At 41.8% G+C, this 19,516-nt stretch overlaps 1 protein-coding gene across 1 annotated transcript in view; it reads right to left on the bottom strand.

Moving 5' to 3' along the window:
• Window positions 1-19,516, bottom strand: part of T265_06181 (hypothetical protein) — a gene marked incomplete at both ends in the record, with an annotated part of 89,155 nt that overhangs the window by 50,813 nt on the left and 18,826 nt on the right. The window lies entirely within an intron of this gene.

Below are 19,516 nucleotides of genomic sequence, written 5' to 3'. Positions count from 1 at the left end.
AAGGATTAAATCAGTCGTTGATTCAAGAAGAGTTTTCAGAAACCTTGTAAGTAGTATGCTGCGAGATCTTAAATATGGCCCCATCTAAAACACAAAAGGGCCTTATACAGCACATTTAGTTAAAGACTGCCAAGACGATTCATCGGATTATCCCGTAACAACCAGTTAGTATGCATGTGGGAGAATTTCGTGCAAGACAAAACTGTTGTGGCACAAACGTTATGCCATGTGGACGTTATACCTTGTGGATGCTCACACAAAGCTCCAGAGGTAACAATGACACGTCATGTTGCATACAAATGATACCATTTGGTGTGTCTTTGTGGCTAATCTGTGTAGCTGCCATAAAATATTCACGTGCTAAAGATAAAATATGGGGCCTAAAACAACCAAAGTGAATTCAGATCTGAACGAAGTAAGTGTATTAAACACATTGTTGGAAGACAGGCCTACACGAAAGACTCCAAAAACAATTTAGAAATAAGTGTGCAAATCGATATATGAGTAGAGGTGCGTCGATTGCGTCCTGTTTTGCTTTAGCAATCAGCTTCAGTAAGACCAACTGATCAAATACTGATGGCAGTGACCTCAACGAATAATGCTTTAGAAAGAACGGAAGAGTTATGTTTGAGGGACACTAGTGAAATGCAGATTTCTAGCGCTACAAATCTCTTCAGAGTGGAACGAACCAAAAGAACGAGTCGCTTGACAGTTACAAAATGACAATAGAGAAAGGCATGATAGACTAAACCAACCGCACTCCGCATTGTTACACGCCAATAAACACTGTTTTACCCACGACATGTTATAGACCAAAAGAAATGCGGAAAACGCGCATTTGTAAGCATGGAAAACATGGGCGACAGAAAGAACGAGTTATTGCTCTTATTACCAAAACTAATTGGCTGGAAAAGATATAACTTTTCTACAAAAGTTTCGATGAGTGCGGGCATTAATGTACGGATTCAATAAAACCACAGCAGCGGTCCACTTTTACAAGACCAGGCCATTCTCTAACCAACTGTCAGTGACGTCGCAAAATGCTATGCTCACCTGAACAGGCCCTATAAATTTCGGCTATCAACATAACAGCAACGTCCATCTCCATTTTATCAGATCGCATTTGTACTTACCCCACCGATGAATTTACTCTGCAGCCAACTTGCTAGCAACCAAAATTTATAGAGCTTTTAGAACGTCAATGACTCAACTTGCTTTTTTCTCCAAATTCAATACCCAAGCTGCAGTATGGACCCTCTGTTTCAATCACTGTTTTCTTGAAGTGTAACTCACCAGCCCCTTCCTAACTTCCCCGCTATCATCTGTCCTAAACCGTCATTCTTGCGTCATTCTTGTCTGACTATCGTATGGACGGCGAGTCGTGAATAAAACTCATTTGCGTCATACTCATGTCCTATATAATCTCCCAGTAGTTTGTTTAAGACCAAATCTTGGCTTACCTGTGACATTTCAGATACAAAGTCCCGTCCCAGGCTGTGTTCCTTATGGGTCCGATGGCAGTACTGGCCGTGTTGGAGGAGAAATTTTACAGCTTTCCGCTGTCTTTATGTTATTCCACTCACTAAATAACTTCATGCGACGAAACATTTTTTCATGTCTCATCAATCAACCATCCTCCCTCGATGTCTGAACTCTTAAGCTCTATGAGAAACGAGGCACGTATTTTGTATCGACCCTGCAATCCTCGTCTGAGCCTCTCTGAAAACGGCTTTCCTCATGCCACTTCGATATGCTTCAAGTAAATCCTGCCTACGGCGAGGATTACTTCCTAATTATCCCGAATCTCAGCACGTGGCAAGCCCGCCTGCTGCATAAATCGTCACATACATCATCGTTAACCTGATTTCATTCTGGTCCTGCTTGGGCTATACTACTCAGGCTGTGAAGTTGACAAAAATAATGTCAAAACATAGGTATTGTGCTAGTGATATCCCTCATGGGAATGTTATCATTTTAGCTTAACTTCATTGAGCTTAACTAACGACACAGTCAATGTGATTAGTACGGTCACAGGCCACTTATTTACAGACAGCATATGTTCCCTCCCAAAAACCTCATAGTATGTGGAGATCTTCAAAATTTAGACACTTAATTATCCCAACCTGTCCTGAACCTTCTTGATACCAGATGTCAGAGACGCTATCAATGATGCATCAGACGAAAACCATCGGAAAGCATTCTTCGAACTGTAAATAAACAGGTTTCTCACGCACTATGTTTGCAACCAAATACCGTATCATGAGCCAAAACCCTCATAGTTATTTCTTGGACACGTCGACACAGTAATTCACATCAAAACACTTTATAACCCGATAGACTCGTTTCCCAATAGTTTATCCAAACTGACTAAATTTAAAAAACCCCTTTACTACGTTCAAAAGGCAATCGCCATGGGATTGTTAGCGACTATGTTTGATTGTTTTAGCGCTGCCTCCTTCAGTTGCACTGACGTAGACCCTATCTAAAGCACGTTTTGCACTCTTGCCGTCTTCTAAAAGCCGACATCTAAATCGGCACCACATGTGACATGTGCACAGAAAGAATAATTAAACAAGATGAGTGAACTTCCCACTTGAGAACTCGTCGCTCGAACAGCCAGTCAATATTCAAACATAGGATTTGGTTTCCTTGATTGAAAAACGAATTGCGCTATATCCTATCTACACGCTAGCTGATCACACTTCCGTTTAGCCGCTCGTGCCCAATCGGTGAAGTATTGAACAGCTTGCCAGCTTGATCGAAAGTCTCTAGATTTCGTCAGGTGCGTAGTGCCGATGATTGCCAACGTGGATGAAACCGCTTCTCGGTCTTTGAGCAAATACTTGCTTTACTTATAAGACAAAATTCTACTTCAGATTGGCAAATATTATACTACCATCTACACGTATAACAATTATTTTAACATCCGTATCTCACATTCATGTTGTGTTGACCTATTCTTTTCTCAAGTTCAAAAGTCACGTAGGCATCGGCGAATGAGGACACGGGATAAAAGGAACAACCAATGGAACCGCCCGACGGAATAACTAATCGCGGTCAAAGGTCATCCTCGGCTACCAGCACGTATATCAACACACACGTAACACTACTGAACGCACAACCACTAACCCACCGCTACGCACAACTACGCACTGATGATGTCACCTCGATTGGTGATGAAACGTTTGCAACCAAATTGCCCAGCTCAGCGAACAAGCCAACGACCAAAAACCTAGCCCGTTTCCTGTAGCAGAAAATTAGTTTCTACGCCATTTCCAATGGAAAATAACGGGTTTGGACTACTGAATAAGAGATCTTTACTTTGTCAGCAACCAGTACAGCTGAATCTATGCGTTGCCACACTTTTGCTCGACTGTGGCAATTTTACTCTACGCATTGACCAATCGGCTTCGGCATAGCCAACATGCATATGCTACGTTGTTATAAGTTAGTAAAGCTCCCGACGTGCACCTAGTGATGTTTTCCGTCACATAACTGAATGTTTAGATAATCAAATGAACAAACGAACAGCTTACAGAAGCTGACTTTGATGGCAGTAAAACCCAGCTAGGAAACAATATCAGGAGCATGGAGAACAGTGGGACCAAAAAATGAGATATTTCAACCTCCTCCAAAATTCTTTAGATAGGTTGTAGGTTGGAGTTCCCGGGAGCAATACCATTGATCGTATTGGTGTTGACTCTTTATGTACTTTCGATAGTTCATAGAAACCGGCTGTGTAGGGGCTCTGAGCTGTCATTTCCAGCACTCTTCTTTCGTGATCCTTTAGAGCTGTTGGAGTTTCTGCAGTTTCCTCTTAATTTTGTTCGCAAGCGTTTTACTTTGACCACTCTCGATGCGGCGATACGTACCCTAGAGCTTTCGTTTTACTGACAAAGTTCTGCATGTCCATGATGACAGTCCGCCGTCCTCTGTCAGCCGGCAGAATGTCTCATTTTTGTTTACTGCTTCCTTTTCTTTAAGTGACAGGCCACTGAATGCTGTGAATGTACTTTATAGTTGCCTCTAGCCTGGTTAGGTATTCTAGGCTTGTGACGTCTTTGGAGTTGAAACTGATCCCTCTGATTAGAACATTCCGTTCTGCTTCTTTGAGCTGTCTGTTGAAGGGGTTCCTGATCCAAGCGTCGTGATTGTTCTACTTTTTTGGGTTACAAACTAGCCTAGCGAGTTTGTTTCCGAGTCGGGTTTTCTTGGTCTTTGCGCCGGATCTGGCTCTTTGTTCTGATGCAATGCTGAGTTGTTGTTGTAGTTCAGGTCCCAATATCCTCGGGCAGGCTACTTTCTGGATTGATTTCTGTAATGCAACAACTGGAACGAATCGTACTTCCGGACATAAACCCCAAGATATGGCTCCACTACATTTTTTACATTATCAAATAAGTGAACTTCAACGATTAGGCCAACCAATAAACAGCGTTTTTGATGATATGCAATCCACAGTGAAAGAAGAAACCAATGGGAAACTGGCATTCATAGACGTCCTCATCAGGAAGTTACCAAGCAGACAACTGCAGGCGGAAGCCTACAGCAAGGCAATAAATACAGATCAAATTTTCAGCTACCACAATAATCATCTGAACTGTCACAAGAAAAGCTGCATCCGGACTTTCTTCAAGCGTATTGAGACGCATTGCACCACTACGCATTCAAAAGTCAAAGAAGATAAACACTTATACAGAGCCTTTCAGAGAAGTAGATACTCCAGAAATTTCATCTGACGGACCCCGAGAAAACTCAATTCGACTAACCCAGTGGTCAAGTAGAAAGCAAACGAATAACATTCCCATATGTATTAAATATTTTCGAAAGAACCGCACGTCTTCTGTGACAGTACAACACAACAGTGCTCCACAAACCTGAAAACAACCTCCGGAGAGCATTATCAAACCCCAAAGGACGATTGGACGCAACCTCATGTGAAAAATTCAACGCGGAGATTGTGACAAACACTACGTGGGACAAACAGGAAGGAAGTTCTCTACCAGGATACACGAAAACAAAATTTCAATCAAAAGGCACGACCAATTTTTTACTCGTCTCCGTGCAAGAAGACCAAGATTGACACAAATTCAAGTTGAACACCGTTCACATATTAGCTCAAGCGATAACAAAGAAAGAACGTGAATTCGTGGAGGCATGGCACTCCACTGAAAAATCCAACAAGAAACACATCGAAATCGGCCCAGTCTGTCGACCAATACAAGCAACAGGACTACGGAACTACAAAACGCAGGGGCAGATAAACTAAAACAAAAAACAATCAGCTTGAATCAGGCTGAAGTAAGGAAACCAATATAACTAGAAGCCGCCATCACAACCAACCAAATTCAAGGCAGAGAGACCACAGCGCAACACAAACTGGGAACTGATCAATCGAAGCCGGACCTGAAACACCGGAAAACAGCCATCCAACCAACCAATAGAATACGAGTCATGAAGACCACAGCGTATTAGAAATCACAATCGGAGCTGAGCACGGAGAAAGCACTGAAGACGTCTCCTCGACTAGAGACGACACGTTCACACACCAATTGTCACGCTCGGTTAGCAGATCAACTACCATATGATCAGTCAATAGGTCGTGAACTGTCAAACAGTTTTCGGCTTATTTATGAGTAATGTTTTACGTCCAGTCAACGAACTTCCGTCGTTTCACGAAAAAAATATTCAAACAAAATTACCGGTAAATCTGGCAACCGAAAAAGATGTTGTTGTTGCAAAACGGTCATTGTTAAGGTTTGGAAAATTATTCACTGATTGGAAAACGGTCACATAGTGTTGATTTCTTCATGGGACTGACACCAGTTTATACTGAAAAGCACTGAAGTGTACAGCTTTTTATTTTCATTACTATCAGTAGGAACCTCACAGACATCCCGTAAGGACATTCTAGTCAAAGACCTCTGGAACGTTCAAACAATTAGTCGGAAAGTGAGCGTCCAAAACTCTGCACCGGAGTTTCGCGAAATTTGCATTGTTGATCATTCTCAATATGGATGAAGCAGCTTTCCAATGCCTAACGGCTCCTCGCAAAAATTGTCTTCACCTGCAGTAAGAATCCCCAGATACCCTCAAATTGTTAACAACTGATTGGTTTAACTTATATGTCGAAATTCCCAAGTATCTGGCTTGTATTGAAGAGCCAACTAACTATTCCTGGTATCTGACGATTGGCATGGCGCAGCTGACTTTACGGATGGCAGTCGGTCCCAGAAGCAGCAGTGAACCATACGTTTTGGCTTGATTGAGGGTCACGCGACGGATTCGGAATATGTCTGTGATACGCCCTCAGGTTGTTGTCGTTTCGCTGTTCAGCAACCCTTGGCAGCATTTTAAGTCACGCAGTGAAAATCCGTTGTTCGGCTCTGTCGATCTTGTTGTCCTGGCTGCTGCAAATGGACTGGCTCTGATAACACCCGAAAGTATTGTGTCCCAGACAAATTTTGCTGTACACTGTAGCTGAGCAAATTCTACTTTGGTCTTGAAATATATACAGGGAAATGTTTCCCATTAATAGAGTTTTAAAAGGCTGCGTAGCTGACTTGCCTAATTGTTCGTTTCTTTGTGAGATGCCAGTTTTGTGATCAATTATCCACGAGACAAATCTTTTTAACCCTATGAGCGAACCAGGTGACCGATCTTCGTTTGTGAGTAGCCTGTGAAAAGCGATACAATTAAACCTACAGAACATTTCACTTGGCTATGCGGTACACACAGACAAGACATTTCACCGTGGGATTTGTTCTCATGCGACATGTATAAGAATATTTCAAGAACATGCACTTAAGTATAAAACGCTTGCGTGATGTGCTATTAATTGAGTCACGCTGTTGTCTTGTTTTGGGCGAGAAGGAATTTTAGCTTGAACAATACACTTTGACAGACGGACAGTCCGTTTCTACCAAATAATTTTTTTTTCCAAAGAAGTTACGGTGCATTTTCCGTGAGTGAAGTTTCGATAGGGAACGGTCGTCAGAACGATGAAAAACATGGGCGTTATCAATGGTTTTCTCACTAACGAATCTGGACGTAACGTAGCTTAGATTCATAAATCGCATTCATTTCTAATTCCCCAGGCGAGCGAGAAACATGGTGTCGAAGATTCCGTGTGATTGAGGAAAAGAAAAATGGGCCATTCTTGACTGTAATTTGCGGGTATGATTTGCAAACTGTAAAGACCCTAGTAGAAGAATAATTTCTAAATGAGCTAGTAAAAATCAAATTTATTGCTTTGCGCTAGGTCACAGTTTACTTAACCGACCATGGCCCAACGAGTTGGAATCATGAGCATCGTTTCCTCAGTTAAGTGTACGCAAAAGAGCGGAATTTATCCGCTATACGCAGGTGATGCTATTAAAAACAGGTAATTATTGCTTTCATTCCTGTTTAGGCTAAAAAAATAAAAAGCATTCTCCTCCAGATTCGTTCGTAATAAATCTTATCAAAAGTGTAGTTATTTGTTTCTTTGAGGATGCAAACTCCTGAGGTTGTAGAGTGGGAGACAAGTGCGCTGCTTCCAATTCACATCAAGCGGTCAACTTATCAAGATGTGTTGGGTATATTTTAGTCACCGCGTTACACAACCCTTAGCAACCCCAACTCAACGGGGTTTTTTTCAACGAAAAGATAAATGTACTCTACAAGAAAACGTCACACTTGTTCTATTTACTTTTGTAAGCAATGGCAGGGGAATTGCCTGTTGATGTGCACTCATAATCCGGATTCAGACTTTCGTGGGTCATACTTACGACAGGACGATCCGAGAGCCTGAAAGTTTGCAAAGATTTTATCTCTCTACTCCCGTTATTTGCACTTCGGGTTGATTCATACATCCGGTATGACGGAGGAAATCACGGTAAAAATAGATTTCTTTGGGTACAGAGTTGTGCACAAATAAAGCATGCGTGGAGTACTACCTAAAGTTAAATTTGACTTCTAAAAAAGCGGAAATAGTGACTTCCCACAATATGACGAAAACAAGCATCAAAAGATGTTGCCAAGCCACCGAGAGATTGACGGTTGATTTTTTGCTGAAGCTCCAAAGTGCTACATCGTAAAAATCAGAACGACAAGAAGTGAAATCACACAGTCAGCTGGCGGACTTTGAGTACTAGTTAACTGCGAACATTATTCGCAAAATGCTAGAAAATTCTAAGTTCACGTGGAGTGTCACCTGAGTGTACTTATTGTTTTCTAAAGGAGGAGCACGGCAAAATTTTAATTACATCCTGCTTATCTGACCAGCATATCTGTATGCGCTTGAGATAGTCCAATAGTTCTGCCTCGAACTTACCCGCCGACAGGTTCGTGATTCTAACCCAACCTTTGACTGCTCCTGTCTAGTCTTGGGCGGAATTCACTGAGCACTCGTTTGAATAGTAATCTGATTTTGACGAGAAGCTCAAATGAGTCCGGCTGATACACTCATTTATGATGGTCTTTTGCAACTAAATGAGCGGAAACTACGAAATGGCTATCAAATATATTTCAGGAACCTTACAAATATTGTATTAGTTACCTCAAATAGCATAGCAGCTGAAGCATGATTCGGTCTTGTGGAGCAAAGTCAGTTGAAGAAGGCTATCATAGATGACCGACTCAGCTGGTTTCGGTTGATTCCCCCGTCAAAAGCAAATCAATGTGCAACTGAGAGTACCTGGCTAATTCCGTCCATGTTCGTTGATGGAAAATTGGAGACTGTGCCAACTTGATTAACCTAAATACCAAGAGCGAAACTGGCCTGGGGCAACCGAACAGTTTTAAGACACACTGAGGGAAGCGTGCTAGGTTTAGATATTGTATTTGAACTCTGTGCCTATATGGAACCTAAGGGGATTTACTACCAGGATTGTTTACATAATGCTTCAATTTTAGCTGATTGTTATCGATCTCTTTTGGGTAGCTTCACCTTCTGTTGTTTTGAGCACCGGTATGTACTAAATAGAACGTTCCAGTAGTCTTAAAATTCTAGCAAGGTTAACCGGGGCTGCAAGTCATGCACTCGTGAACGGACAAGTAAACGAGACAAGTAGTATGTGATATATTTTTTTTAAATCACTCGTGATATAGCAGCTCTCCAAACACAACCCAATGCATGCATCAACGTGTTTTAAGCGGAAGGGATGAAACTATCCCAGACTGTAGTCGGTGGTAAATTCAGTTCATCTGGGTGGAGTTTTACGAAGACTTGAGGTGACAGAAATAATGCACTTGTCGCATAAGGTCATTGTTCAAGCTTGTCCGTTAGCAGCAAAAACACTTAAGAGGAGAATAACATTTCCTCTTTTAAGTGATTATTATGAAGGCGCAAGACTCAGCCTCCGACGAATTCCCCCATTATTTTCCTACTTTCCGATTGAACACCGCACAGCAAATGAGCTCGATTAATTGCATTTTCGTCATCAACGTTTGTATAGAACATAAAATTCACCGAAGGGGAAATTGGTGACCTGACGAGCCCAAGCAAGGAAGAAAGCGGTTGTGAGCTACCGAAGAGTATTTAGCAAACTCTTCCGATTGAACACCGCACAGCAAATGAGCCCGATTAATTACATTTTCGTCATCAACGCTTGTATAGAACATAAAATTCACCGCAGGGGAAATTGGTGACCTGATGAGCCCAAGCGAGGGAGAAAACGGTTGTGAGCTACCGAAGAGTACTTAGCGAACCTCATGAGATATACTAGGAATATCTCGTAAATCCAACCAAATGAGACGACCCCCGTGCAGCAGATTCGGTTGAAGAAGTCCATAGGCAAGAGATTGAGCTGGGATTCAGATGAGTCCCCCATAGAAACCAAACTGATGTGCAAACCAGATTAGCTGTCGAAATCTACCCAGTTGAGGTCAACCGTATTAAGCCGATGGCTGGCAGGTAACATTTATATGGCTGTCGATAATGTACGTTGTTTTTTACCTTTGACGAGACGGTTTTCTTGACGCCGTTTAGATAACATACTTAAGGATGTGTCACATGAAGTGTCTGTTCTGTTGATGTGAGCATGTTCGCAGATGCACAAGAACTTGTAGACCATATTAGAGGTAGGTGGATTAGACATTCAAGACTCGCGCTCCTGCCGGGTATTTTCTCTGATGATCAGTGTGAGATTTAGTCTGGCTGCAGTATAAGCAATATCAAACACAGACCTAAAATTACGTCTTATGTCAGTACTACCAGGGTTATTTTTGACTTGAAAAAAATAGCGTGTAAATAAGCATAATTCGCACAGTTTGCACAATTTAAAGAGCTAAGTGTAGCTGGTGAGCTCCAGGAAGGGAGAAACTTTCGTGACCGTCACACAGTTTCGCGTCACATTTTAGGTAGTTGTATTCAAGAAAATAAAAGAAGTTTATTCTTCTTCTAGAGGCAAAATTAGCTGAGGTTGCTTGTGTTTCGTCTATGTTCTAGCTTTTGAAGAAATGCTCTGGATGACCCTTCGAAACCAGGATTTGCATCGGCAATTCATAAACAACCGATTTGGGTTGCGTACTCTTCATCTTACTACTAGCCGGTGTTTATAAAAATTTTGGGGTATATCCGGAACAGTTATTTTGATTCATCATTTTAAATGACAAATGCAAATTCATTCAAACTATGAGCGCAAAATAAAACGACTACGAACCTCTGAAATTGTGGGACCGTCACAAAAAGAAATGATCGTTCTTTTCGTGGAATAATGCATGAACTGTATTCACCCGGTAAAAATAGATCCAAAAGACTTGTATGTCAAAGTCCTTATCAGGCTTATCATCGGCATTTTTGTGTGTCATAATAAAAGCATGACAACCCAAGCCCATTTTCCATATCCAGATTGCTTATCTTGAAATGTACATTGCGCACAGAATGTAGAACAATACCATCTCGCTGATTAGTTGGAAAAGCTCGGGGGATGCCATAAGTTTGCATAGTCACGAATGTTTACGCACGTCCAAAGTTGGTGAATATCTGAACAAATTTCTACTTGACCAGGCGCCACATAAGTACTCACGATAACGAAGGTAACGAAAAAATCTAGACAATTTCCGGTGGAAAATTCAATGAAATCATGAATCGTGCCTGACTTTGGCATTGCTGAAGTGAAGCCCGTTCTTGAATATTCAAGAGAGGCTTCATCCAATCACAGAAGCATGTCTATGCTGGAAAAACGAAACCTATCCTACCGCCATCTCATCCTTATTTGGAATCATCAGCTGTGTGCATCTCAGAAAGCGCCAGGCGGACTAGCGAATAGCAGTTTGGAAACTTGACCATGCGGCGACTAGCGGCTCGTCAGTAGCATGATCACCTCTCACTTGGGCAGAAAGTGTGGCTACTCAACGTTTAATCACAGAAACCACATCACTTATTTACGTACTGATTGGCTTCTCGGGTGACGAAGTCCCAGAAGTAAGGTTCACATACTCAGTGGGTTTATCCTTTCTGAGAGCTGCACATTGTCTCATAGTAATGTGCGGAGATTTGGCAATATTCAACGGAGATCCTATCCTTTCCGTGGAGCCACTCTATGTTGATTGGGATACTTTGAACTTTGTTAGGCTGGTCACACTTCACGAGGGTGTGGCGAAGCTAACCGTCACTTGTCTTTGTGCGTATGGTACGAGTTTACATCAACACCGTTTACTATGATTTTTCACCGTGTATGCGGTTGTGGAATTTCCTTTGGTATACCAATTGAGCCATCATGGCTTGGGTACGTGCGTTCAACCACCAAACCATCGATCTCAGAATTCCATCACTTGTATAACCTGCTGTGCAGACTCGATCTTTCCGTCCTGTCACTTGTTGTCCGTAACTTCAAAGTTTCGGGTCTAGTCTTCAGGGACTCAATTTAACTGGTAATATTTTTGAAAGTTTTTTTGTGCATGTCTCTTGGGCAGACAGTTGACTGTAACGGGATTCGACTTCAATTTTTGTTCAACACCCACCATTGACAATTGTGTCTTAATTCGATGACGCACTACTGAACAAAAATAACCTTTTCCAATAAGTGATGAAAAGCTTGCCTCTGACAATTAGATACGGGTAAGGCAGACCACGAGGAGACTGCCGGAAATCCTTGAACAGTGTCCTTCTCGTGTTCTGCGTTAAAAGCATTTTGGCTGTTCTCACGGCGGGAGCTTGCTGGTCCTATTCCCATTCAAGCAGGAGAAGGGTGAAATGCTCAAATCACTTAAGTGCATATTGGGTGGGGTTTTTGCTGCCTGGAGTGGTTGCTGTTTGACATGGCCCTTCCTGAAGCAGACGTCAGAGAACTGATTTTTCGCTAGTGATTTATTCAATTCTGAAAAATACGACTCTCATAAGCAAGTGCTCGACTAGATAAAGACGTACTACAATCGTTAACGCTATCGATTCGTCCTAGCATTCTAGTCAGAAAATATAATTCCCCCAGAAACACCTGGATAAAACAGCTTTTATCAACCTGTCAGTATTGCTATACTTTTAGCCTTGTTCCAAAATCGTCTAGCCTTGAGACCCCAACAAAATTTTACAATATTCGTTCCTTTTACTTTTTTACGAGCACCAAACTTTTATTGTAAATTTGGAACAAGTAAATATTTTGTGTCAAATAACTATATGACACTACTTTTAGTGTCAATTACTAGAATTTTTTTCGAAATCGAAGCGGCATGATGATGATAACTGCAATGCACTTTGTCAAAACTCCTTTAATTAGAGGGTAGCGGCTGCTCAGTATCATTAACCGATTTACTGATGGATGTAACGAGTTCTTTGAAAACAACTCGGAAGTAAAAATGCCGTTCAGTTAAGATTGTTCCAGTATTTTCAGCTTCCTGAATTGCAGTGGCGCTATCTGTTTACCGAGAATAAAGAAATCAAGGGAATTAGAACTACCGGCTGGAGAAGGCCCAGTCTGTACTTTGATGACAAGTGGACCAGTTTACCCAGTTTGAATGTTGCTCAGAGAAACCAACAGTTTTCATATAGGAGAGCCAGTGGCTTTACACAACCATATCTTTCACGAGATATTATCTTGTCCCGTGATCCCTATCCGGGAAGATGGTATGGAACGACTCGACTTAGGTGACTGGTAATGGAACGACCGCCAACCATCTGTCGTCTCCATTCAACATAAACCTTGACAGCTGAGGCAAAAATTGATGTTTTCGGTACCATTTGACTTTTACTGAACCCATTTGGTACATATAATTGAAGAAATATCCAGTATGTTAAACCACCTACTACTTTCTACTATCACTTACTACTAACACGTGACACTAGCGTTCGGAGCTATTGATTCCCGACTTGGAAAAAGGATATTATTAAAGTCGTGTGCTTTTTGACCGACTACTGGCCGGATAATCACTTTTACCGTTGTTCCGCGTAAACTTCGGACTTTTGGTGAATATACACTCATTTGCAAACTAAGTTGACTTTTCTTCGAACCTTTTTTCGAACCTTTCTTCGAACTTTTGTCTACGACGTGAGAAACTATCCGTCCTTCTTCGTAAAACGTGTAATAAACGAGCTGTTAGCTTGAAAGAATTGCTTTTGTGCACTAAAAGACGATTAAAAAGTAACTGGAACAACCGTATTGGTAATGAAACAGTCAATAAATGACCACGTGTTGCGGTTTCCGTGACTGAGGGATAACTGGCGCTGTCAGTGAAACACACCTTGTGACACGCACTTGTGGCCGAAAGCTTAGGTGTTCAGACTTCTAAGTAGAAGGTCGCAGATTCAAAACTGTCTATTGGGGCACAGTACTGAAACTTCCCAGTAAGGATGAAACTGTTGTACAATGCTTCTTGGCTTTTTAGCTTAGTTCGGTTCCGCCTACATGAAAACTAAAATACCTGCGTGAGAATGAGTTTAAACTCGACTGAGTTGTAAATTTGCTTCGTGCGCCTCTTACAGTTTCATTTAAAATCAAGCCGTATAGTGGAAATATTTTCGAATTTCGTTTTGGATTTGGATGCCTGTTAAATCGATTCAGTTCATCAGGCGTGTCTATCACGACCATGTTTGGCCGGCATTTATTTCTGGATCGTCAGTGACATTGAACATTGACGGTGGAACCTGGCGCACAACGGTTAGTGGTCTGTGCTTGGCCGCATGTATATTTATCTAAACGCTCTCTACCCGGTGTGACACCGAATGGCAAAAACCAGGGGGTTAACGAAAGGGACAGACTGCAGGGCAAACACGATGCAAAACTCAAAGCCATATTTTTCAACTCAGAAAAGGTCACCCTAAAACTTCACCCGAATCACTCGTGAGTGTAACTCACTCACTGCAATCGAAAATGAGCCCTAATCTACTCTAATTCATAGTGTGTATATAATGTGTGACAAAGCAAGCAGAACCTAGCCGGAATGGTATATCATGTTACAGATATCCTCATGCTTCTGGCTATTCTGTCTTCCCAATTTCCAGCCTGTGTGCTGTTCTCTCCGGGATTAGAAATTCTGATGTGTGCATGTGACTGAAACATCCCGCTTCATTAAAGTGGCCAAAAATTATGTATCCTTCAGCTTCATAAGTCTGGAACAGCACGAAGAAATCAGACTCCAGAACTTACTGGCCGCTGATACAAGCAAAAATGTTCAAATTGGTAGTTAGGACATTGAACAGGCACCCAGGGGGTACTGGTTAGGCAGTGAGACAATTGCTCAGAACGAAACCGTCCTAGAACTCGGGCGCTGGTTGATTTCACTGGCTGATTTTTAGAACATGCGAGGACACATTACAAGTTTAAACCGCTCACCCTTCTAACTATACTGCGGTCTTCTACGCCCGTTTTAAATGCGATAGATCCATTTGCTTTTTTAATGTGTGCACAATCCGGTATCGCTTTAGGAAAGCCTCAGAGTAGGCAACTTAAAAATGTGCCAGTTTGGTTTAACAGAGTCTTCAGCAAACTTGTGAAGAGTGGATCAAGTTTATACAAAACAAGAATGTTTTTAGGTGATAGACGGACAAATTTGCGAATATCAAAGAAAGGAGGGGCCTCTCGTGTCCGGAATAATAAGTACTGTCGGAATGATACGTAGGTTAAGCGTGCAAAGATAGCCACGTTTTAAAGTCTTGCCGATTTCTGCCATGAATCTGGCACCAAAAAGCCTTCCTTCGTTTTTGCTTAGCTTTATTTGCATTCGTAATCTATGAGGTGGGATTTAAGCATCACTGATTCTCAAGTTAACCACAACACTTACAGTCCATATTGAATACCATTGTTCTTACCGATGTAGTGGGTAAAAACTTTCAGACGTTACGAGTATGCTAGGTGTTCTTTAAAGTCTCTACGACGCAAGAGAACTCAATAGATTGATGCGTTCGGCTTCCCTTTTAGTTGGTAGCCAAAGATTTCCGTCGATTGATATGTCCAATTCATATTAACTGGAGCAGCCGCCGGCGGGACTAGTGTAAGGTGCATATCTCCAAATCTCGTATTTTTTTAAAGTAGAAGTACTTTCGATCCATTGCCGACCGCTTATTTCTCAAGATAAGAAAGATATTCATCCTGTCAGGAGATCCATCCGAGAATTTGGAGTCAAGCACTTTCCATGGATGCATAGGTCTGATAAGTTGTCAATGTTTTTCGATGAGTGGGACTATCATCTCTGCAGTTTTGCTATATTGCCGCGGATATTCAAGCGCATCTAAGTAGGGTTATCAACCCAAACACCTGGATTTGGATTGGTCCAATAGCTGAGAAAACTTGGCAATAAATTCATTCTTTGGCGATTATGAAAGGTCCACTCACGAATTCGGGGGAACTTGTGCGACATTTCCTGGGTAATAATACGCTGAGGTCAGCAGATCACTCAGAAACGTTGTGATGCTTTAAATCGTTGGAAGCGAACCTAGTATCAGAAAGCAGCGTAATACGCACATTTGCATGCCATTTTGGGTGTCGCTGCAGACTGGCTCAAATCTCAACTAAATCTTCCGTTTTTGATGTTCTGTCAAAGAGTTTTCAGCAACCCTATGAGAAGTGTTTTACGCCTATACAACCCAAAATGTATTTTAGCTAAAGCCTCGAAAACTTGTAAATTTCACAATAGAAATGAACATTATCCACATTTGCTTTGAATTTGCGGAAATGCATATCGAGTGTTTACGGTTTTTGTCGTTGTTAGCGGCATCGTCTATTCGTGGTGGATAAACTACGTCACCCGACGAAGGGATTGGTTTCTTTCTTGAAACCAGCACAAATGTTACGCCGAACATTTGTGGTTTGACTAAATTGTAAACAGCAGCATGAACCGTACCGGTATCATTGAATAGTTTGATGTTTATGATGTGAGAGGAAAAATTGTTCACCATTTCTGTCGTAATGTGCTCTAGACGTCCATCGTGGTCCAAAAAAGAATCGATAGGAAATTCTGTTGTTGTGTTCAATCCTTTTCATTGCCAAAAAGTCGTCTGAACCGAGTCTTATTTACTTCAAGTTCTAACAATTTTAGACTAGCTAGCTCCGCTTAAAATTCTCAGACAGCTGGAATTCTATCAGAAATGTCCGGATAGTTGACGTTCGTGAACACCGTCTATCGACTCCCCGATTCTACGCACCCTTTACCGTTGGTCCAGACGCCAGATGTCACTGAAATTGAGTACTTCAGATGTGGCAATACTAAGTGTTTCCAGTCAGGCGAATTCGAACTTAGCTTACCGGAGGTAGTGAAAATCGCGGATAACATTGTCCGATCGCTAAGACAGGTAACCAAGCTTATGATATACAGCTACGATTAGCTGAAACCCCGTAAGCTAGTGGTCTAACCGACCGTCAGCAGTTGTGACAGCAAGTAGCTCAAAGGAAGAATAATTTCACTGGGTATGTGTAACTTCCTTCCATCACCCGAGAAGCCAGCCAATACGCAACCGTGTGATGTGGTTTCCGTTACTGAACGACGAGTGGCGCTATTTCCTGTCCGATTGAGATGTGATTATACTGTTGACCAGCCTCCGGTCGCCAATTTGTTAAGTTTTCAAACTGCTATTAGCAATTTCGACTGTAGCTTCTTGAGGTGCTCCTTGCTGATTATTTCCAATTAGGATGGAACGGGTCTACGGTGTTTCTCGTCTTTTCAGCATAGATATGCTTCACCAATCGGATCAAATATCTATTGAATGTGTCAAGACAATACGCAATATATAGTTTGGACCAGCCACAGTAATTCCAAGCCCACAAAATATTATGCATTTAGTATTTACGGAACGAATAGGAGATTGCTTGGAGAGAAACTCCGCCCTTCCGAAAAGCTCGCAGTTGTGTGTGAGGAGAATATACGTGGTCATTATTTAAGGCATGCAATTTCCGACGCACTCTCATCGGGACGTTCACAAGTCAAGAGCCAATTTACGTCGAACTCTCAGTGAAACGATAACACGTGGGAAGAGTAGCTCTTCTATCTGACCCTAGGTGTGTGGTTTGCTTCGACAACAATACTCTGACAAGTTGCCAGCCAGTGAATAGCAAATGCAACTAAAACATGCGGTCTTCTCGACAAGGTGCAGGCCGGAAATACTTGGTTGGATGTTGCTGTTTTTTGCTGCATTAATAATATCGCTCTTTCGGCGTTGACCCCATTACTGGTGGCACGCCTAAAATAGTACAGTTGACAAGGCGAGAACTTACTGGACGGAAAGTCCGTGGTTCTAACCTCTCGACTTCTCCTGTGTTGGTTTGAACAATCTGACAGTATCTCAGTTCACGCGTTTCCCTCAGGAGGCGTGGAAGCTAGCCACCAAAATGATGTTACGGCTAAACGCGTGGTATTACCATTATCAACATTATTAGTTTTCATAAAATAGTGAACAAAAATCATCCGAAAAATGGATACTGATAAAAGGGAGCGCGCCCGTTTACTCCCGAAATTTCCATATATTTTATAGTCAGCCGAACAATTGGCAACTAGGCATGCCAAACGCTGACGATAGTGAATTTGGCTCCCGTAATCAAATTAAACGCTTTCATATCCTTATCGAATGACAAAACTTCCATAATGCGATAGGTTCACTCAACTCTTTCGATCTTTCCCGGAGTAGATTTGGCTCAATGGATTGAGGAACAAAAATGAATGGTTCAACGCTGGAAATTATTTTTTTTCACGGAACAAGTTGATTATCATCTTCCCATGGGTCACATTTTAGATTACGTCTTTCGATTGGCTGACGTCAAAACTGAAAGATAAGCGTCCACCCTGGTTATTGGCACGTATGAATATCCCGCGGAGCAAGACCACCAAATTATCTGAACACTAGTCGCTATAAACCGAAAAATAAATAAACAATAGGTAATTTCGGCCAGGCGCACCGGCATTTTGCACAAGTTCATCGGTTCGATACCTCTATATTGTCAAAAGAAAAGTTCTCGGATTTTATTATTCGTCAGCTAAAGAGAGATTCGTGGATACTAGGTTTGTTTTGCATTGTTTGTATCACATCACGTGTTCAAATCGAGTCCGTCTAGGATAGTTGTTTAGTGAGCGAAGTAACCAGCTGATAAGCCTTGTTAATTATATAAGATATTTTGCACCGAAATAATCTGCCTCACTCTCATGCTCCTACCGCGCAAGTGGTTAAAGTTGATAAACGTTTGTTTCATTCAATCAACCCAGTCAACGTTTGAGATGATATGCAAATGAGGGCATTTGTCAAATTTCGTGCAATTTGGGTTCAAGTACAACATAAGTTTGACAGAAACCTAGGAACTGTGTCTGAATAATGAGTGCGAACCGAAAAAAGCAAAATATGTTGTGCCTTTCCAGTTTTCAAGTGTCAAATTTCGTGCAGTTTCGATTCAAGTAGCACATTAAGTTAACTGCGCCTAACGGATGAGTCCACATTCGAAAGTTGACGCTGGTTGTGAGTTTCCCAAGAGCTCCAGCAACCTTGTGAAAAGCTCCTCTCATGACAGTTCTGATCGTTTTATCATTATCCAAGGGTACTGCGCCTCCATCCTCATTACTCAAAACAACCTCAATATTTTTCTACCTACATGATACAACTTGCCGACTCCCGTTATTTGAACAATGTCCAGTGTAAACGATTGACTAGCAATTAAGTGAGCCTGTAGGTACTTTCAAGTGTTGCATTCTCATTTGAAAGGAGGCAAGTCCCGCCCTTATTAAAGTTCATCAGCTTGCACACCGGCCAACCTGCCGGGATTCAAGCCCAGGACAGCTCACACAATAGGCGAGTGTGATACCGTTATTCCAGTGGCGTTCAAACGACCGTGGCGTTACTAAGAGGCGGCTCAATCAGTCAACACAGCTTTGATGTCGACATTCTATGTCAAATCAATCGCATCACCACATTTGCATGTTCAAACGTGAAGCTAAATATATGAACTTCTCCATCTCCGAGTAGCGAAATAATCTACGGGTATTTTATTTTAGCTGGCGGATCAATAATAATATGACCGCCAAATGGAAAGATAACACGTTCAAAAGCAAAATGCGATTATCGTTGGATGGCATCAAAATTAGAGTGAAAATGTCTTCTCAGGATCAGAGGTGAACAACTCAA

This window comes from Opisthorchis viverrini (assembly GCF_000715545.1).
Source record: "Opisthorchis viverrini unplaced genomic scaffold opera_v5_124, whole genome shotgun sequence".
Classification (NCBI taxonomy): domain Eukaryota; kingdom Metazoa; phylum Platyhelminthes; class Trematoda; order Opisthorchiida; family Opisthorchiidae; genus Opisthorchis; species Opisthorchis viverrini.
The sequence above is the reverse complement of the archived record's forward strand: the minus strand, read 5'-3'. Positions and strand labels throughout refer to the sequence as shown.